The sequence below is a fragment of the Diabrotica virgifera genome, chromosome 4 (genome assembly GCF_917563875.1).
Source record: "Diabrotica virgifera virgifera chromosome 4, PGI_DIABVI_V3a".
NCBI lineage: Eukaryota > Metazoa > Arthropoda > Insecta > Coleoptera > Chrysomelidae > Diabrotica > Diabrotica virgifera.
Genome location: NC_065446.1, coordinates 181,068,233 through 181,091,199, shown reverse-complemented (window position 1 = coordinate 181,091,199; position 22,967 = coordinate 181,068,233). Strand labels below are relative to the sequence as shown.

The following is a 22,967-nucleotide window of genomic DNA, read 5'->3' as shown; positions in this document are numbered from 1 at the left end:
ATAACTTTTAAACTATTTGACCAATTGCTTTGAAATTTAAAATATAATTTAAGTACAAGAAGTCTCGGCATTCCGTGTAATAAGAAGATTCTAAGTTAATTTTTACCTAAGTTATGAATATTTATAAAAACTCAAAATTTATGATTTATTTTGCAATTTTCTAAGTAACCAATAAGGATGGACATATTCAGCGAACGCCATATTGAAGTTTTTTATACGATTTATGAGTTTCTTACTCTCAAATTTGTTTAAAGTGCTTAACTTTTTGCTAATAGACGAAAAAAGCGATAATTTACCATTTTTTGATTTTCATTTGTTTATAACTATGTATATCATCAAAGTCGGCTGCAGGAAACATATAGGTTAATAATATACTACTCAAAAACTTTGGTTTCGGCCTGGAGGGGATGTGTCACGAGAAAAATCTTATTTCTCTGGACTAATTACCTACAGTAATTAGGGCAAATTTTAACATTTTATTAGCTGTACTGTACAAACTAGTTATATGTTATGATGAAAATATCATCACATTGTCTTTTAGAACGAAAACTACCTAATTATGGGATATATAAGATTTTTAAAATATTCAAACAAATTTTTGTATCATTATCCAGGTACCTGACGCATTATTTGAAAATTTATAAAGGAATAAAATCAGCGTTTTTGTATAAAATTTAGGTAAAGGATTCTCAACAGATATCTATCCCAAATATATCTAAAGATATCCCAAATCTATAATCCCGTATCTATAATAGCATTGTATAACTAGACTACTAGACATTGTCTAGTTAAACAATGATAACAGCTTGTATTTAAACAAAAAAAATGCAATCAATGGGACTGCTAATACCATGTACGACCAACAAAGGGTTAATTACAGAAAACTTTAAGTACGAAACAAACCTTGCGCCTGTACAGGCTAAACATAATTTTTTTCCCCCTCTTGTAATTACTTTACAATAAATTGTTCTCTTTCTATAATATTGTCTTCAGTGGTTTCACCTCGTGTTTCACAACTCTTAGTCTACTGTACTTGATTTTCTAAAAAAAAAACAAAATATTTTAAGTCTCTTTTTCTAATAATGTTTTTGGACAGCGTGTGTATATATTATTAAGTTTTTAAACCCTAATAAAAAAAAAAAAGAAATATTTTTTAAATATGAAAATCTCTTACCGCCTAATTCAAGATAAAAATCATCCACTTGGCGCAGAGTCATATTGTTTAGGACAACATAATTGGTTAATTCTTGAAATACTATAAACAAAAATTAAAATACATTTCAATAGATATAAATAATCTCGAAAAGTTCTTACCATCCTCGCTAATTATTTCTTCTACTAACACAATTTTTTTAACTAACACAATAATTTAACCTTGTAAAGTTAGGCCGTATTTACTTTGTAATACTAAGGCGATTTGGCGGTTTCTAAATGTAGGCGTAGCATTCTTGAAAGTAGATTAGCGGTAAGTGCAATATGTTAAGGTATATGGACGGCAACTGAGGCAGATACCGTCAAAACGCCAGAGTATTTAACATTTGCCGCCAAATGGCTTAGTATTTTAACTGAAAAGTGTAGATACCGCTAACAAAATTGCAATTTTATTTACAATATAATACTTCTACAACTCCAACGAATTTGTAAATATATACTAAATACCCTATTCTACCTAAAAATACGAAAATCTCATTTTCGATAAAAAATCAAAATCACTTACCGCCGTTGGGCTTAGCACGGCAGTATAATACTATGTTTAGGTTGGGCTGTATTTGAAAAAATACGAAATATGTTTAAAACAAACTCTCATAAAAATCAGTGGAAAGATTAAAAAGGCCACAATGTGAAAAGGAGAGGTCAATGCTTGCAATAAGCTGGATAAATAGACTAGGAAACAAGGAAGTTTCTAGACGAACCGGAGTGGAAGACATTATAGAACGTATTACAAGGCAAAACTGGAGATGGGCGGGACATGTTGCAAGACTGAAAGATGTATGCACAAAAAAATTACTTGAAACCCTTGACGCCTTGGAGGACGCTTTACTTGGAACCTTGGAGGAATTCCCTGAACGCGACGGACCGACAAGTCAAATAATGTTGGCCAATTGGATAGCAGAGGCGCTGAATAGAAGAATGTGGATTTTATATTCAACAGTGGACAAATGATTGGTGCAAATTATCTGAGTCAAATATGATTGATAAGGTTAATTAGGAAATAGAAAAGATAGTTTATAATCCGGTCAGCTTAGACATCAAAATGCTTGGCAAATAACAAAAATTGCCGGAGAGCCAAATTTTGGTGGAGAGCTAGGGTATACCTTAACAAATAAAGTTTAAAAAGTCCCCATCGATCCCATGTGTGCGTCAAAAGTTATTCGGGGTCAAAGGTCAAAATTTGAGATTTTTTGGATTTTTTTCGAAAACGGTAAGTTTTATCAAAAAAAACCTTAAACCAAAGTTGTAGATCTTAAAATTCTCTACAAAAATAGTCCTTACTATTTTTTTCCTAAGAGTTGCCATTCCTGAGATATCGCGATTCAAAGAGTCACATTATACATGATTTGCACACGTTTTCACACCACCTGTGAGGTAGTGTACTCGGCGCCTTTTTTTACCGTGGTTTCCCCTGTAGACCTACTCCACTAACTGTTTTAACAATTTTAGGATAAAAAAAATCAAAAATGAATAACCATTTTCAATTTCGTTGCAAAACGAAAATACAGCCGAACCATATTCCAGTCCAATCAGAGAGTGCTGCAAGCACCTCTACCGGTTTCGAAACTTATTAGTCTCTCATCAGGAGGCACATATGCTGCTCTCCCTGATCCAACCAAAACAAACCCCAGCGTGCAGTCCCGAATTGCAACGAACGAAATGGCATAGATGCCCTAGCGGCAACTGCTAGCAAAAGACTAAGTTTTCACTCTAATGGCATACAGCATATCCCACCAGAATGAAAACAATGGGAACCTTCTCTGGTTACACCTCCGAGGCTTCTACAATTTGCAAGCCATACGGATGCTGAGACTAAGGAAGATGAGGGAATTCTACAATTTACAATTCACGTCCCATCTGCTCAGCGCGGTAAAGTTCCAACGAGACTGGTTCCCTTCATACTCCACACAGAGTAAATGTAAATCAAAAATGAATAACCATTTTCAATTTCGTTGCAAAACGAAAATACAGCCGAACCATATTCCAGTCCAATCAGAGAGTGCTGCAAGCACCTCTACCGGTTTCGAAACTTATTAGTCTCTCATCAGGAGGCACATATGCTGCTCTCCCTGATCCAACCAAAACAAACCCCAGCGTGCAGTCCCGAATTGCAACGAACGAAATGGCATAGATGCCCTAGCGGCAACTGCTAGCAAAAGACTAAGTTTTCACTCTAATGGCATACAGCATATCCCACCAGAATGAAAACAATGGGAACCTTCTCTGGTTACACCTCCGAGGCTTCTACAATTTGCAAGCCATACGGATGCTGAGACTAAGGAAGATGAGGGAATTCTACAATTTACAATTCACGTCCCATCTGCTCAGCGCGGTAAAGTTCCAACGAGACTGGTTCCCTTCATACTCCACACAGAGTAAATGTAAATCAAAAATGAATAACCATTTTCAATTTCGTTGCAAAACGAAAATACAGCCGAACCATATTCCAGTCCAATCAGAGAGTGCTGCAAGCACCTCTACCGGTTTCGAAACTTATTAGTCTCTCATCAGGAGGCACATATGCTGCTCTCCCTGATCCAACCAAAACAAACCCCAGCGTGCAGTCCCGAATTGCAACGAACGAAATGGCATAGATGCCCTAGCGGCAACTGCTAGCAAAAGACTAAGTTTTCACTCTAATGGCATACAGCATATCCCACCAGAATGAAAACAATGGGAACCTTCTCTGGTTACACCTCCGAGGCTTCTACAATTTGCAAGCCATACGGATGCTGAGACTAAGGAAGATGAGGGAATTCTACAATTTACAATTCACGTCCCATCTGCTCAGCGCGGTAAAGTTCCAACGAGACTGGTTCCCTTCATACTCCACACAGAGTAAATGTAAATCAAAAATGAATAACCATTTTCAATTTCGTTGCAAAACGAAAATACAGCCGAACCATATTCCAGTCCAATCAGAGAGTGCTGCAAGCACCTCTACCGGTTTCGAAACTTATTAGTCTCTCATCAGGAGGCACATATGCTGCTCTCCCTGATCCAACCAAAACAAACCCCAGCGTGCAGTCCCGAATTGCAACGAACGAAATGGCATAGATGCCCTAGCGGCAACTGCTAGCAAAAGACTAAGTTTTCACTCTAATGGCATACAGCATATCCCACCAGAATGAAAACAATGGGAACCTTCTCTGGTTACACCTCCGAGGCTTCTACAATTTGCAAGCCATACGGATGCTGAGACTAAGGAAGATGAGGGAATTCTACAATTTACAATTCACGTCCCATCTGCTCAGCGCGGTAAAGTTCCAACGAGACTGGTTCCCTTCATACTCCACACAGAGTAAATGTAAATCAAAAATGAATAACCATTTTCAATTTCGTTGCAAAACGAAAATACAGCCGAACCATATTCCAGTCCAATCAGAGAGTGCTGCAAGCACCTCTACCGGTTTCGAAACTTATTAGTCTCTCATCAGGAGGCACATATGCTGCTCTCCCTGATCCAACCAAAACAAACCCCAGCGTGCAGTCCCGAATTGCAACGAACGAAATGGCATAGATGCCCTAGCGGCAACTGCTAGCAAAAGACTAAGTTTTCACTCTAATGGCATACAGCATATCCCACCAGAATGAAAACAATGGGAACCTTCTCTGGTTACACCTCCGAGGCTTCTACAATTTGCAAGCCATACGGATGCTGAGACTAAGGAAGATGAGGGAATTCTACAATTTACAATTCACGTCCCATCTGCTCAGCGCGGTAAAGTTCCAACGAGACTGGTTCCCTTCATACTCCACACAGAGTAAATGTAAATCAAAAATGAATAACCATTTTCAATTTCGTTGCAAAACGAAAATACAGCCGAACCATATTCCAGTCCAATCAGAGAGTGCTGCAAGCACCTCTACCGGTTTCGAAACTTATTAGTCTCTCATCAGGAGGCACATATGCTGCTCTCCCTGATCCAACCAAAACAAACCCCAGCGTGCAGTCCCGAATTGCAACGAACGAAATGGCATAGATGCCCTAGCGGCAACTGCTAGCAAAAGACTAAGTTTTCACTCTAATGGCATACAGCATATCCCACCAGAATGAAAACAATGGGAACCTTCTCTGAAAGAGAAGTGTAACCAGAGAAGGTTCCCATTGTTTTCATTCTGGTGGGATATGCTGTATGCCATTAGAGTGAAAACTTAGTCTTTTGCTAGCAGTTGCCGCTAGGGCATCTATGCCATTTCGTTCGTTGCAATTCGGGACTGCACGCTGGGGTTTGTTTTGGTTGGATCAGGGAGAGCAGCATATGTGCCTCCTGATGAGAGACTAATAAGTTTCGAAACCGGTAGAGGTGCTTGCAGCACTCTCTGATTGGACTGGAATATGGTTCGGCTGTATTTTCGTTTTGCAACGAAATTGAAAATGGTTATTCATTTTTGATTTACATTTACTCTGTGTGGAGTATGAAGGGAACCAGTCTCGTTGGAACTTTACCGCGCTGAGCAGATGGGACGTGAATTGTAAATTGTAGAATTCCCTCATCTTCCTTAGTCTCAGCATCCGTATGGCTTGCAAATTGTAGAAGCCTCGGAGGTGTAACCAGAGAAGGTTCCCATTGTTTTCATTCTGGTGGGATATGCTGTATGCCATTAGAGTGAAAACTTAGTCTTTTGCTAGCAGTTGCCGCTAGGGCATCTATGCCATTTCGTTCGTTGCAATTCGGGACTGCACGCTGGGGTTTGTTTTGGTTGGATCAGGGAGAGCAGCATATGTGCCTCCTGATGAGAGACTAATAAGTTTCGAAACCGGTAGAGGTGCTTGCAGCACTCTCTGATTGGACTGGAATATGGTTCGGCTGTATTTTCGTTTTGCAACGAAATTGAAAATGGTTATTCATTTTTGATTTACATTTACTCTGTGTGGAGTATGAAGGGAACCAGTCTCGTTGGAACTTTACCGCGCTGAGCAGATGGGACGTGAATTGTAAATTGTAGAATTCCCTCATCTTCCTTAGTCTCAGCATCCGTATGGCTTGCAAATTGTAGAAGCCTCGGAGGTGTAACCAGAGAAGGTTCCCATTGTTTTCATTCTGGTGGGATATGCTGTATGCCATTAGAGTGAAAACTTAGTCTTTTGCTAGCAGTTGCCGCTAGGGCATCTATGCCATTTCGTTCGTTGCAATTCGGGACTGCACGCTGGGGTTTGTTTTGGTTGGATCAGGGAGAGCAGCATATGTGCCTCCTGATGAGAGACTAATAAGTTTCGAAACCGGTAGAGGTGCTTGCAGCACTCTCTGATTGGACTGGAATATGGTTCGGCTGTATTTTCGTTTTGCAACGAAATTGAAAATGGTTATTCATTTTTGATTTACATTTACTCTGTGTGGAGTATGAAGGGAACCAGTCTCGTTGGAACTTTACCGCGCTGAGCAGATGGGACGTGAATTGTAAATTGTAGAATTCCCTCATCTTCCTTAGTCTCAGCATCCGTATGGCTTGCAAATTGTAGAAGCCTCGGAGGTGTAACCAGAGAAGGTTCCCATTGTTTTCATTCTGGTGGGATATGCTGTATGCCATTAGAGTGAAAACTTAGTCTTTTGCTAGCAGTTGCCGCTAGGGCATCTATGCCATTTCGTTCGTTGCAATTCGGGACTGCACGCTGGGGTTTGTTTTGGTTGGATCAGGGAGAGCAGCATATGTGCCTCCTGATGAGAGACTAATAAGTTTCGAAACCGGTAGAGGTGCTTGCAGCACTCTCTGATTGGACTGGAATATGGTTCGGCTGTATTTTCGTTTTGCAACGAAATTGAAAATGGTTATTCATTTTTGATTTACATTTACTCTGTGTGGAGTATGAAGGGAACCAGTCTCGTTGGAACTTTACCGCGCTGAGCAGATGGGACGTGAATTGTAAATTGTAGAATTCCCTCATCTTCCTTAGTCTCAGCATCCGTATGGCTTGCAAATTGTAGAAGCCTCGGAGGTGTAACCAGAGAAGGTTCCCATTGTTTTCATTCTGGTGGGATATGCTGTATGCCATTAGAGTGAAAACTTAGTCTTTTGCTAGCAGTTGCCGCTAGGGCATCTATGCCATTTCGTTCGTTGCAATTCGGGACTGCACGCTGGGGTTTGTTTTGGTTAGATCAGGGAGAGCAGCATATGTGCCTCCTGATGAGAGACTAATAAGTTTCGAAACCGGTAGAGGTGCTTGCAGCACTCTCTGATTGGACTGGAATATGGTTCGGCTGTATTTTCGTTTTGCAACGAAATTGAAAATGGTTATTCATTTTTGATTTACATTTACTCTGTGTGGAGTATGAAGGGAACCAGTCTCGTTGGAACTTTACCGCGCTGAGCAGATGGGACGTGAATTGTAAATTGTAGAATTCCCTCATCTTCCTTAGTCTCAGCATCCGTATGGCTTGCAAATTGTAGAAGCCTCGGAGGTGTAACCAGAGAAGGTTCCCATTGTTTTCATTCTGGTGGGATATGCTGTATGCCATTAGAGTGAAAACTTAGTCTTTTGCTAGCAGTTGCCGCTAGGGCATCTATGCCATTTCGTTCGTTGCAATTCGGGACTGCACGCTGGGGTTTGTTTTGGTTGGATCAGGGAGAGCAGCATATGTGCCTCCTGATGAGAGACTAATAAGTTTCGAAACCGGTAGAGGTGCTTGCAGCACTCTCTGATTGGACTGGAATATGGTTCGGCTGTATTTTCGTTTTGCAACGAAATTGAAAATGGTTATTCATTTTTGATTTACATTTACTCTGTGTGGAGTATGAAGGGAACCAGTCTCGTTGGAACTTTACCGCGCTGAGCAGATGGGACGTGAATTGTAAATTGTAGAATTCCCTCATCTTCCTTAGTCTCAGCATCCGTATGGCTTGCAAATTGTAGAAGCCTCGGAGGTGTAACCAGAGAAGGTTCCCATTGTTTTCATTCTGGTGGGATATGCTGTATGCCATTAGAGTGAAAACTTAGTCTTTTAATTTTAGGATAATTTAAGGAAACAATACCGGTCAAGTTCTAGATATTACCTTATTATTGATATTGATTATTGATATTGCTATTGATTATTAGGTTAACTATTGTTTTGATTTCTTTAGATATTTTAATCAGATTCATATTCTTCAAAGTCTACTTCAACAGTCAAGTCTTCTTCGATTTTATCTTCTTCCTCTTCCTCTTGCTGGATGTTCAGAAATTGTTCAAATGTGACTGAGTCATCGGTCTCTTCATTAAAATCACAGGAGTCTTCCTCTGTTGTACTAAACTGGACATTTGAGCAAGACTGACCTTGGCAGTTGGTACACACTAGAGAACACAGCAACCCGACTTTTTTACATCCACATTTGGCACTACAACCTTTTTTGCAATTGCAAAAAATAGTGTTAAGGAGTTTTTCTGGAGCAGGTGGGAATAAGGTTTTAATCGGTTCCAGAATATTATCTATTAATTTCCAACCCCAGTCTTCTGGATTCAGTTCATTGCCTAGCCATGTTTGAACTTGATAATATACTCAATACAAATGTTGAAAAGCAGATGCTGATGTTGGAGGAAGACATGATAGTTGTACTTGTTTCATGTTTCGCGTATTTTTTACAAAATTAAGTATCGGTATTTATCAAGACAAATAATTTTTTTGGAGCTCCATAAACCGCAAGAAGAAAGCGAATTCCTTCCGTAATTATTGTTTGCGGTGTAGAATCAAGTTCTGTAAAAACTTTACAGCAGTCAGTCAAATCTTTTTTTTTTTCGAATAATTTAAGTACTGACGTTTTGCCCCTTCTGTACATTGCAGACGTAGTGTCGCAGCCGGTTATCGCATGTAAAGATAAAATGTACTTTTGGCATTTGGGATAAGCCGATAAACTATTCGAAGAATATATCACTGTTCGCTGTTGAGCCCTTCCAGGTTTCAGAAAATAAATAATTTTATCTACTGGAGTCCTTGCAGTAATCAGTACCAACAAATCAACACCTTCACCAACTACAATTGTTGTGTTTGTTGCCTTAAATTTTTCAATTGCTGTCTCAATTATAAGGACATCTGCGTCATTTTTAGCTTGTTTCACTTCAATATTCGCAGCTGTTAATTTGTCAGTTAACATTTCAGCCTTCTTTCAGCTTTCTTCTTGCGGTTTATGGAGCTCCAAAAAAAATTATTTGTCTTGATAAATACCGATACTTAACTTTTGTAAACAATATGCGAAACAAGAAACAAGTACAACTATCATGTCTTCCTCCAACATCAGCATCTGCTTTTCAATATTTGTATTGAGTATATTATCAAGTTCAAACATGGCTAGGCAATGAACTGAATCCAGAAGACTGGGGTTGGAAATTAATAGATAATACTCTGGAACCGATTAAAACCTTACTCCCACCTGCTCCAGAAAAACTCCTTAACACTATTTTTTGCAATTGCAAAAAAGGTTGTAGTGCCAAATGTGGATGTAAAAAAGTCGGGTTACTGTGTTCTCTAGTGTGTACCAACTGCCAAGGTCAGTCTTGCTCAAATGTCCAGTTTAGTACAACAGAGGAAGACTCCTGTAATTTTAATGAAGAGACCAATGACTCAGTCACATTTGAACAATTTTTGAACATCCAGCAAGAGGAAGAGGAAGAAGATGAAATCGAAGAAGACTTGACTGTTAAAGTAGACTTTCAAGAATATGAATCTGATTAAAATATCTAAAGAAATCAAAACAATAGTTAACCTAATAATCAATAGCAATATCAATAATCAATATCAATAATAAGGTAATATCTAGAACTTGACCAGTATTGTTTCCTTAAATTATCCTAAAATTGTCAAAACAGTTAGTGGAGTAGGCCTAGAGGGGAAACTACGGTAAAAAAAACGCGCCGAGTACACTACCTCACAGGTGGTGTGGAAACGTGTGCATATCATGTATAATGTGACTTTTTGAATCGCGATATCTCAGGAATGGCAACTCTTAGGAAAAAAATAGTATGGACTATTTTTGTAGAGAATTTTAAGATCTACAACTTTGGTTTAAGGTTTTTTTTATAAAACTTACCATTTTCGAAAAAAAAAAAAACCAAAAAATCTTAAATTTTGACTTTTGACCCCGAATAACTTTTGAAGCACACGTGGGATCGATGGGGACTTTTTAAACTTTATTTGTTATGGTATACCCTAGCTCTCCACCAAAATTTGGCTCTCCGGCAATTTTTATTATTTGAAATGTCTATATAGACCCGGTTATTATGGCCTTTTTTACAGATGTCAATTAATAAATCAATCACTATATTTTTTAAATTTAATTTAGTTCTTTTCAACTGTGCTTATAAATTTTGAGAAATTATGAAAATTCTACAAACTAGACCGCCATGAGTGTCTTTGTTTTAGTAGGTACCTATACTAAAATTACAATAAAGACGCACTAAAAATAAACAAACCAAGACACGTTGAATGTTATAAGGAGCACTCCGAGATCATGATTATAATGTATATGTATACATTTTAAATCCCAAATCATGATATACAAAGTTTATACATTCTAAATCATGATTCAAGAGTGCTCCTCATAACTAAAGTCCGGATTTCTAAGCATAATGCTTATGGTAAATAATACAAGCAGGACTATTTTCTTTTTAAATATGAACGAAATATGCAAAAATAAGTCATTTTGACAGCCATTTTTATGCTTTTTTTGCTTTTTTAAAATTATTATACCTTTTTTGAATTTATGTGCTTATTTGGTGTTTTTTATATACTATTATCATTTTTTGCATTTGCGAACAGCAGAAATTTAATTTTTTATCTATGTAGTACAATGGGGAACTTGCACTAAAAATTTTTTTTCATAAAATTGTTAGTTTATGTTTAAAAATGTTATATTCAAAATATTACGTCTTAACAATGAATAGTGTACGTCCAACATCTGATAAAAGTTCCGCGCTTAAAATTTCCGTTTCAAACAACTTCAAAAGCGCGAACTTGGGTCTGACGTCACAGGCCACATTTATCGTTTTCGCCCGTTTGCTTTGAATGCAGTTTGCCATTGCCAGTTGTGCGTGTCGAATAACTGTGACGTTTGCTCGGTATTTCGCACCTTGAAAACCATATGGCAATATCTGCAATTTTTTCATGAAATGACCTTTAAATGCAGTCTAATAGGAAAAAAATCTATTTTTTAATGCTATATATACCTCGTCCAATTTACTTACCGTTGCAGCCATCCGCGCCATAGCCTGTGACACGATACCAACACGAAATATTTAGGCGGTGGGTGTGTTCTTTTTTAGAATCAAAATGATTCTAAAGGTAAACACACCTACCGCCTAGATATTTCGTGTTGGTATCGTGTCACAGGCTATGGCGCGGATGACGTGCAACGGTAAGTAAATTGGACGAGGTATAGCTGCATCTGCAAAAAAATTTTAAATTCGGCACCAGAAAGATACGTCCCTATGGCTTTTTTCAAAAATCAATTCTTCTTTTTATAACATCAGGCATTATCTGCAGTTGATGCTCTACGGTTCTAAAATTGAAACAAAAACTCAGATCTATATAGACCTCAGACCCACGCTCGTAAAATAAAAGCAAGGTGTACTAAGGAAAAAACCTTTGAATGCAACAAAACAGAGTGCTGCATAGAGATTTCATTGCAACACTGGAAATAAGCGACAAGACAAGACTATAACAAGTTAATATACAACGCCGTACTGCAGAAGGGTTTATCCCAAAAGAAAAGCGAGGAACTCATAAGAATGGAAAAAGAATCAACGAAGACGTGAAACAAAACATAATGATTTACATCGAGTCCATTCCTAGAGTGGAATCTCACTACCTAACGAAACAAACTACCAGATAATTCGTCAGCGATGACAAAACTCTTGCTGATATTCATCGCGATTATATAAAATTTTGCAAAGAAAAAGGTTCGGTGTTCGGAAATTACGCTACGATGATGACCATATTTCACACGGAATTTAATATAGAATTCTTTAAGCCCTAAAATACCTTTGCTTGCTGTGAGAAAGTTACAGAAATGAATTAGATAAATCGACATTAGAAAGACTATAATACTCACCGTCAGGAAGTGGAACTCAATAGGAAAGAGAAATAAATGACTTAAAATCTGCACAATCCAACACTTGCATCACTGCTTGTTTTGATTTACAATCATTACTACCAACGCGTTCAGGCGAAGTCTCTTTATTTTATTACAAAATGAGATTATCAAGATTATTTAATTTCACAATTTTTTACCTGACCACAAATGCAGGACACTTCTGTCTTTGGTTCGAGCGAATTGCTAATCGTGATTCAAATGAAATAGCGTCGTTCATGTTACAATTTCTGAGGAACCATAACAGGGAAAAAGAAATAATATTATACTCAGATAACTCTCTCCCTTCCATCCTGACCCCCCGAAGGGAGTGTAGTGGTCAACGTAATGTCGTGTATTGTCCGTCTCCAAAGATCTCTGTCTCTGGTCATTTCTTTTAACTCATGCATGGGTCTTTTGCATATTCCCGTACTCAGATAACTACTGTGAGCAAAATAAGAACAAGTACAATATGCAGTACACAAATCGAACATACACAAATTTTTGATAACGGGTCACTCCCAAAATAAGGTAGATAACGTGCATTCTTTGATTGAGAAAACAAAAAGAAGGCTTTAAAAGACGACCAATTTACGTGACTGCGCAATGGTTCACAGTAATTCAAACAGCGAAAAAACCAGGTGAACCTTATAAAATTAATGAAAGGTGTACATCGGATATATTGGACTTTACAAAACGATGCAAGGAAATGGGAAATAATTATAACATTGACCAAGAAGGAAATCAGGTCGTCTGGAATGGCACAAGATGAGCTAGGTGGAGAAGACATTTAAAAATAAGTTTCAGGTTAAGGCAAGCTTCAACGATACAGAGTTCAGAACCATTAATATAAGGCAAAGACAACGAGGGATGGTGGCTAATATGGAACTAAGTAAAGCATATTCGCATCCACCAGGAATATGCAATCTCAAAAAACAAGATGTAGACTCTCACTATGTAAGGCTAATCTTATTCAAGAGCACTATCATAGGTTTTACGCAGATTTACACGTGACCAATGCAACAATAGAAACCGAACAAACAGATTATAATGTGCAAAACTTTGATTAAGTGTTAACACTAAAAATTTGTAATAAATAAGTACAATCTTAAATAAAAAAACTGTTATTTGATATGAACTTTACTGCGTCATTTGCGAAAATTGATATATTTTTTAAAACCATATGGCCGTATGTGCTAAATTACCTATTTCCTGGAGGAAATTTTATGTACTTCTTAATTCATATAAAAACATGCAAAATTAAAGATAAATATACCAAATATCAGGTTTGTAGCTTAATTTTTGGAACTACAGGAAATAAAATGAACTTTACAAAAACTTAAAATGCTCCTAACTCGATATTATGATTTTTGCAGTTACTGCCCTATGGTTTTCAAGGTGCGATTTATGTTATTGTATTTAGTGTAGTTTAGTGTATTTAGTGTGTAATATACTTTATCAAAATGGAAAACAAATCTGCGCAATATAAGTACTGTATAGTGCCTGGATGCACCTGGATGCATCAAAAAGTTCTTTTCTATGAAATTACTTTTGTCGTTTCTTGTGTTGAAAAAAGAAACAAGTAACTTAAAAATAAACAAAACTTAGTAATAAAAGTAAGAGTAACTAAAAAGTATTGGTGCTACTATAGTATGCGGTCTACAGTCATGTTTCTACTATAGCTTGTGGTCTACCGAGGGATGCTGTGAGAGTATACCCTATTCAACGAACATACGCCTGTTTTGGATTACTTCGACAACGAATATTTTGCTGTGCAAACTAAGAAGAACGAAAGTAAATTGCAAATTACATTGTTGTTTATTGGAATAATTATTAGCGCCATTTACTTTCGTGCTTCTTATGTTGTACAGTAAAATATTCGTTGTCGAAGTAATCCAAAACAGGCGTATGTTCGTGGAATGGCCCATATAAGCTGAGATGATAAAGATATTAACTCGTTAAATTACAATAATGATTCTTCTTATTTATGCGTATTATTAACTTTGTAAAGAAGGGTTTTGTTGGCTATCGGTACGTCTGCTAATCACCATAATCTTTTCTCAGAAGGCTTTGAACACAATAATAAAAGGCTCCAGTAGGTACTAATAAACATTACAATCAAATATAATAAACTTCATAAAAATTTAGTTTCTTTATTATTATGCAAATTACACCGTAATCTTTTCCAGGATATACGAAATCCTTCGATTAGAGTTAGGTAGATGAAACCCACGGGGAAAACCGTTTACTATAATACATATAATGGTACCAATTTCAGTTTGAAACTAAGCTAATTGGGGAACTACTTACAATATATAAGATGAACATAAATAATACGTAGGAATTTTCAATTAAAGACGATTAAAATGAACTGTTGTACTTAATCGCTTTCTTTTGAAAACCCCTCGTGAGTAATAATACTTACACGTTATAAACACATTAGTAATTTCTAAAGATTTATAAATTTGACTTTAAAGTATATAAACTGATTGTAGAACTATGCAAGAATACAAATAATAACTGGTAATATCCATTTAAATACGATTAAAATGTAATACACCCGTAATACCTAATCGTAGACGTAGATGACTGTGGCCTCTGACGTCAGGCCAATAGAAGGAAGTTCAAGAGCCTCCTAAGATATTTGAATTTCATAGCATTTTCAAAGCGCCGTAATTAGCGTACGGGTTAAAAATATTTGTTTTTTTCGCATGCAAGCGTTTTAAGATCATGTTACCTTATGTTTTTTAATATTATTTTAATATTTAAAAATTTATGCAAGTTCCCTATTGTGGACTCTGATCTCCCATTAAATAAATTGCAAAATGAAAGTTTTAAATCATTTTTGGAAAAGTAGCTACTATCGATGACATGTGCCGGATGAAAATACTCTGCGAAAAAATATGTTAATTGCATTTACAATAGAACCACAAAAAAAAATAAAAACACTAGTGGAAACAATTACACCTGCTTTGCTGTGGACGAGACTACGTATATTTTTGGGAGATACGTCGCTAATTTAATTATAGGCGTACTTCACGAAGAAATCTTGACGAAGGGTTATTTAGTGTGCAAAAAAGAACTAGAAGCAACAAATAACAATACAGTTCCAAGATTCGTAAATGACGCTTTAACAAATTTTTATCTTCCCGAGGCTGTGCCCACCAACAAAATATTATTAATGCTTTTCGACGCTGCACCATAATATTTATGATCAAAACAGCATCAAATCTTAAATTGTTTTATACAAATCTAATTCATTGTACGGCCTGAATCGTGTTGCTGAGACTATACGGCTGCAATTTCCACTTGTTAATGAGTTGATAAAAAATGGAAAAAAATTCATTAAAGCTCCTTTAACGGTGCAACTTTTTAGAGACAGATTCCCTAACACTCCATTACCATCGGAACTAGTGCTAATTCGGTGGGGTAGGTGGTTAGATGTAGCTTTATACTACGCCGAATATTTCGAAAATTTTAAAAGCTTTGTATTGGAAATTAAAGAGACTGCTAGCAAATCGTTAAAATATTGTCAGGATGTTTTAGGTGAAACAAAATTACAAAACAATCTTGCTTTTATCAAAAGCAACTTTTGTTCTGTGAGTGAAACAATAAAATATTTGGAGAAACAGCAAATGTCATTAGTTGAGTCGATCCAAAAAATAAATAGTTTTTAAAAAAAGATGAAAGGTATCCCTGGAAAAATTGGTCAGATAATATTAACAAAATTCAAAGATGTATTAACAAAAAACGAAGGATTTCAAAAGATGAAGTAAATATTTTCAGTTTTAAATTGAGAACACGTTGAATATATAAATATGGATCCGGCAGTAGTTGCAAAGTATATAATACAACCTGCCATATCCGGACCTGTCATATCCGGACCTCCTCATATCCGGACCTCCTCATATCCGGATGGTTCTGCCGTCCACATCTACCGAAATCTACCGAGAAAGGCAGTCCTGCTGTTGGACAACGCACCCTCTCATCCCGACCCAAAAGAACTAAAAGATGGCGAAATAAAGTGTCTTTTGCCACCAAATGTGACATCCCTCTGTCAGCCTATGGATCAAGGTATTATAGAATCTATAAGAGGTGTCTATCGACGAAAGTTATTGACAGTGTTTATTACTGGAATGTATAAAGGAGAAAACGTTTCAAAGACTATAAAATAAGTGTTCTTGGTATCCGGATTTTTTCATATCCGGATCGGTCTGTCGCCACATTGATCCGGTTATGACAGGTTTTACTGTAGTTGCAACGATAACCAGTGTGTACGTTGAAAAAAGCTATTAGATTTTTAGATATACAAAAATGTTTTAAGTGATATGTGCCGAAATTTTACGATGGAACATTTAAATGAATAATTAGTTATTTCATGCATAAAACAAAAATGATATATTTTCCTTCATCTAAAGCGTACCGATAAAAATTAGGTTAAAGCATTTTTGTTTCAGTTATCTATTTTTGTTTGTCAAAATTTATATGCTTATTTTCATGCTTTTTTGTATAATTAAATGCTTTTTTTCGTAAAACTTTTATGCTTTTTAAGCGCTTTTTTGCGTTTCTTTATAGTCCAAGTAATGAAGCTTAAAATAGGACAAAACCTCGCAATCTTTACAGAATGGATCGATTTGCTTAAAAATTTGAGAATAAGTAGTGAACAGTCCAAGGATCAAAATCTATATGATGCTGAAAGGCGCTTTTGCCATGGGGTTGGTTGTCACCCCATCTCGGGGGTGGAAATTTTTTATTATATTTTGACCTCAAGAGTTAGTAAAAACATTAATTCTAAGCAAAAAACGTTCTATATATTTTTTTGATAAAATTAATAGTTTTCGATTTATTCGCTATCGAAAGTGTTAGTTTTAATCGAAAAAATCAATGTTGTTAATAAGTTTTCGGCTAATAACTCCAAAAGTTTTCGTTTTATCAAAACAACTTTACTTAACAAAAATGTACCTTTTGAAACAATAAACAAAAATGTTTCCTTTATTTTTAAGACCAATAGTAATCAAGGTATACATTATTAAATGTAAGCTCTTCTTCGTCAAATACTAAATACTGTAGTTTCAAAGTCAAAAGACGGGAAAACTATTCATTTTTCGAGAATAAGTTGTTTAAACTAATTTAAAGCATTTTAAAATATCTATCAGCAGAAATAAAAACAAAGTCTTTAGCTCAAAAATTAAGTGACGTATATTGAAAAGAATGTTAATCCCCACTTTTTTCAGCGAAAAAGTGATCCGATGCAACCTCCTAATCACCACCCTAATTAAAATTAGTCATGAACCTTATTTGGTCTTCTTTATTTTTATATTATTAATAGGTTCTACAAGTTTGACTGGCTTAGAATGATTAGTTTAAAAAAAATGGAGTTAGAAGCGAATAACGATTTTTTGTAGTTTGAAAAAAAATGGCTTTTTCTTCAGAATAGAAAGATTAGCATTAGAGAAACGAAAAAATGTTTAAATTAGCGTATCTAATTCTCAAAAAACTGGTTTGCAAAAATTTTTACTTCAGTAAAAATTGAGTGAGCTATTGATAATTAAAACTTGTAATAACATGCAAAAACCACCTTTACCAACCCTTTCAAAGTCACCTCTTTTTGCGAGTGAGGATTTTAAAAAGAATTAATATTAATAGGCTTATATAACTTATAAATATCTACAAAATTCTATTTTGCCAAACTTTCTAAGATAAAAAATAGAAAAGTTACGGTTGAAAAATCAATATATATTTTTGAAAAAAAAAAGGAGAAATCCAATTGGAAGCATAATAATGTAAGTTAGCGATGTTGTTAGTCATTGGTCTTATTTATTCTTCTTTATTTATGTATTATTAATTGAATTATGTATTAGAAGTTTGACTGGCTTAGAAAGATTAGTTTTTAAAAAACTGGAGTTAAAAGCGAATGACGAATTTTGTAGTTTGGTAAAAATGTCGATTTCTTCAGAATAGAAAGATTAGCATCATAGATACGAAAAAATGTTTAAATATGAAATTGTAGGTTATTTAATTCCCAAGAAATTGGTTTGAGAAAAATTTTTCTACGGCAAAACTTGAGTGAATCGTAAATTAGTATATTATTGAATTAATATATTATTATATATTATATATTATTATATATTAATTATGAATTAATATATTATTGAATTATTAAATTAGTATAGTATATTATTGAAAAACACTTATTTTTTCGATATAAAACTAACACTTTCGATAGCGAATAAATAGAAAACTATTCATTTTATCAAAAAAATGTATAGAACATTTTTTGCTTAGAATGAACGTTTTTATTAACTTTTGCGGTCAAATTATAATAAAAAATTTCCACCCCCGGGATGGGGTGGCAACCACCCCCATGGTAAAAGCGCCTTTCGGCATCATATAGATTTTAATCCTTGCACTATCCACTACTTGTTCTCAAATTTTCAAGCAAATCGATCCATTCTGTAAAAATTGCGAGGTGAAAAGCTTCAGTTCCTGGACTATTAAGCTTTTAAATCCGAACTCTACTCATAACATTCAACGTGTCTTGGTTTGTTTATTTCTAATGCATCTTTATTGTGATTTTAGTATAACTTTTATTGGATTATAAAAAAAGCATTTTTTTAATTTCACACCGGCATCTCATTTTGAAATTGCTAAATCATTGTTCAAACATAAACCCTTCTGTCTGTGCGTCATAGTTAATCGAATTTTCTGTAAAGCATTTACTTCGTTCGCTTCCAAGGTAAGCTAAGACGCCAGTTTCAGACGCCAGATCGGAGGGTTTGTCGTGTCGTCGCAGCTGGTCATTGGTTATAAATAAAGTCCGGATTATAAGAATGACGGAAAGGTCAAAATAAGCACTTATGTATACAGAGTGTTCCAACGAAAAATTTGACCCACACCCCAGTAACATAGAAACCAATAGTTTTTTCAGAAAAAAAAAACATGTCAATTTGTATTAAGGGGGGACAAATTTTCATGCAAAATTCGTGCCCCGCATCATCCACCCAGTTTTTTTTTAATAGCAAGTGTAGTCGACTGGCACATCATTTGAAAGGTATTTCTTTTCTCTACAGGACCCTCCAATTTTTTTTTAGTTTGCGGAATAACCTTATAGATAATTTTGGATCTAACTAATTTATAATAAATAAATAAATAAATAAATAAATAAATAAATAAATAATTTATTTTCTTTTAGAAAGACAGAGTCTGTATAGAATTAGTCAAAAGTATTACATAGAGTAAATATAACAAACAAATAAACAATTTCACTACACAAACTAACAATAAAAATCCATTTAAATTTGAAGAAATTCTTCAACCGAATAAAAAATGTGTGTCATCAGAAATTGCTTTAAATTTATTTTAAAGCTTGTCAGGCTCTTACACAATTTTATATGCGTTGGTAATCTATTCTAGAGTCTTTGTCCCATTATACCCGGGGACCTGCAATATATATTTCCCCTACACATTGGGGCACGCAAGGTATCTTTATATCTAGTATTCATGTTATGAATTTGCCCATTGCTTTTAAAATTTTCGAGGTTATTAAATATACAAGTCTCCAGAATATAAATACAGGCCAATGGCAATATTTTGAAATTTTGAAAGTATTGCCTACAACTTGTTTTATGAGGGATACCAGCAATAGTCCGTATTATTCTTTATTGTGCAAAAAAGACTTCATTGATATGGCTACTTGATCCCCAAAAACAAATCCCGTATCTCAAACGAGATTCGGCTTGGGCACAATAAAGCATTATTAATTGTTTCTCCGTTAATACTTGTTTTAAATTTCGAAACAGTGTATCACAATGTTTCCTCCAGTTAAGACATTCATCTAAATGAAGTCCTAAGAACTTTAATGGTGAAACAAGTTCAATATCATTATTATTTATATTTAAGTTAATTGGGTTAATACATCGTTGCCGATTATGAAACTGCATGAAAAGAGTTTTTTGGGTGTTCAACAATAAATAATTATTACAGAACCAGTTGTAAAGATCTGACAATAATCTGTTAGATTTGGACTTCAAAGAAGTATCAGGTCCATTGACTATTACATTTATGTCGTCTGCAAATATCGTGAAAGGTCCATCCGAGTTAACCGAGACAACATCGTTTACATAAATAAGAAAGAGAACAGGTCCTAAAATTGAGCCTTGCGGTACACCTATGTCAATATCGAGATAGTTGGATTTATGCGTCGCATTTGATAATTTTCCTTTTTCTGCTAAGCTGACGTATTGACGACGTGCAGTTAAATATTATGTTAACCAATTTAACGCACGTCCTTGAGTGCCGATATTTTTTAATTTATAAAATAAAATTTCGTGATTGACACAGTCGAAAGCCTTGCTAAGATCACAAAATATCCCAACAGGATTCTCTCCAGTACCCATTAAAGATGTGAGAGTATCATAAAAGGAATGCATTGCTGTATAGGTAGATTTTTTGGACTGGAAACCATGTTGGTTACTAACAATCACTTTATTTGTCTGTAAAAATGAGTTTAGTCTTTGTAAATAACTGTATTCAAAAATTTTTGAAAATACCGAAGAAATTGTTATTGGGCGGTAATTATTTACTTGTTTTGGGTCACCTTTTTTATAAATTGGTAACACCTTTCCCGTTTTTATACAATCTGGAATATTGCCATTTGAAAATGATAAATTAACTAAATATGTTAATGGCGATATTATAAAAGAAACAACCTTTTTTATTAAAAACCCAGGGATTTCATCAAAGCCCTGAGATTTTCTGTTTTTTAGTTTTTGGTTTAATAATTTGTTAAATTCTATTGTAGTGTACGGATGTAGAAGAAAGTGGTCATCCAAAACAGTGTTGTTACAAATATATGTATTATCAGGTTTGTTTGGAATGGTCGCAATTGCATCCAATAGGGCATTTTTAAAAAATAGGTTAAGTTTATTGGCTATTTCTAATGAATCTGTAATTAAGTTATCCCCGTTTGAAAGTGTTACGTTACTCTCATTTTTTTTTACCTTTTGAAAAATCAGATATAATTTTCCAAGCACTTTTAGAAGGATTATCTGAGGTGTTTATTATATTTTGATAATGGCATTTTTTGGTTAAATTCAGAAGCTTTTGATGCTCTCTTTTTTTATGTTTATAATAATCAAGCAACTCTGGAAATGCCCTAGATAATGCATGCAAATTTTTCAATTGATAACTTGATTGTGTCACCTCATTATTAACCCATTTATTACTGTTTAATTCGGACTTTTTATTTATAATAGGAAAATTTATGTTAAAATGATACATAAAAATATTAAAAAAGGTATTAAAAGCAATATTTGTATCTAGGATACCATATATTTGATTCCAGTCCTCACTTGAGATGTCATTTATAAATTTATTTATAGTAATGTCATTAAAATTTCTTTTTTGATAAAAAACACTCGACTCACTTGCTCCAAAATCAAACTCAATCAGTACAGTTCGATGGTCGGACACAGTATTGTCGTTTACACAAGTAACAGAAGAGTTTGAAAAATTAAAAAAGACGTTATCAATCGTCGTAATGCTGGTATCCGTGACCCTAGTGGGCCATTTTACGAGATTAAAATTTACATTAAAAGAAGAAAGGACATTTTGTAGTTTGATAACATCATAATTTAAATATCTTGTATCAATATTAAAATCACCGCATACAATAATATAGGTATTAGATTTAAAAACGAAATTTAAAACCGACTCTAGATTTTCTAAAAAAGTATTAATATTGCCATAGGAGGACCTATAACAGTTTAATATTACAACTATGTTATTTAATCTGTCTTTATATGAAATTCAAAAAAATTCTGGATGTTTATTAACACAAAACTCGTGAACATCGATTTTGTTTGATTTTTTACCATTTCTAACCCATATTCCTACGCCCCCACCTCTGCAGAAGTTGTCACGGGTGTAGTTACTTACTAGATTATAACCTTCAAGGTAAACGTAGTCTACAGAGTCAATTGTCTCCCATAATTCTGTTAAACAAATTGCGTTTATATTCTTAAAGTTATTAATATCTAAAGAAATTTCACAAGCTTTTTCAACACTAATACTTTGGACATTGAGTAGCATCAGCTCAGGATTAAACATTACCTCTGGGATTGGAGTTTGTAATTGTTCGGAAGGTATAAAAAACTATTAACACATGCATTTTTAGGCCAGATCGATGGGTCCATGGCCTTCTTAAAATTCTCTTGATATATTCCTACTTTAAAGGAGCATAAACGGTTGGATGTTTGGATGTTACAGATTCAGATAAAACCTCTGGGAAGTGCGATTTGAGTAAATTTTCTATCGTAGCCAGTTCGGTAGCTGGGTCAACTCTGTACACATGCAAGTCGGTGAATTTAGGGACACCCTTTATGCCGGCTGCAGCTCCCTCGGTGCTAGTACCAACAATTTGGGGTCTATTTATCTTTTTCTTCTTTGTTTATTTCTTTTCACTTCAGTCCATTCTTCTTTAGCCTCTGTTATTGGTAGATTTATAATCTCTTGACATTTACTCTGTGTCTCTATTTCTAAAATTTCTGTAGACAGTTGATTGCGTGTTATTTTGTTGTGGTCTTGTTTTTGTTCACAAAAGGAATTCCCATCGTTTTTGCTAGTAGTGGGTACTACATTTGTTAATGTAGTTTTTGTGGCGATTTTATCAATCTGGTTTTGTTTTGACAAGGCCGGTTTTATATTAGCTATCTTATCTG

The 22,967-nt window shown here is 35.0% G+C and overlaps 1 protein-coding gene across 1 annotated transcript in view; it reads left to right on the top strand.

The window, feature by feature from the left end:
• LOC114337879 (uncharacterized) overlaps positions 1-22,967 on the top strand; it is a 214,308-nt gene that overhangs the window by 74,337 nt on the left and 117,004 nt on the right. The window lies entirely within an intron of this gene.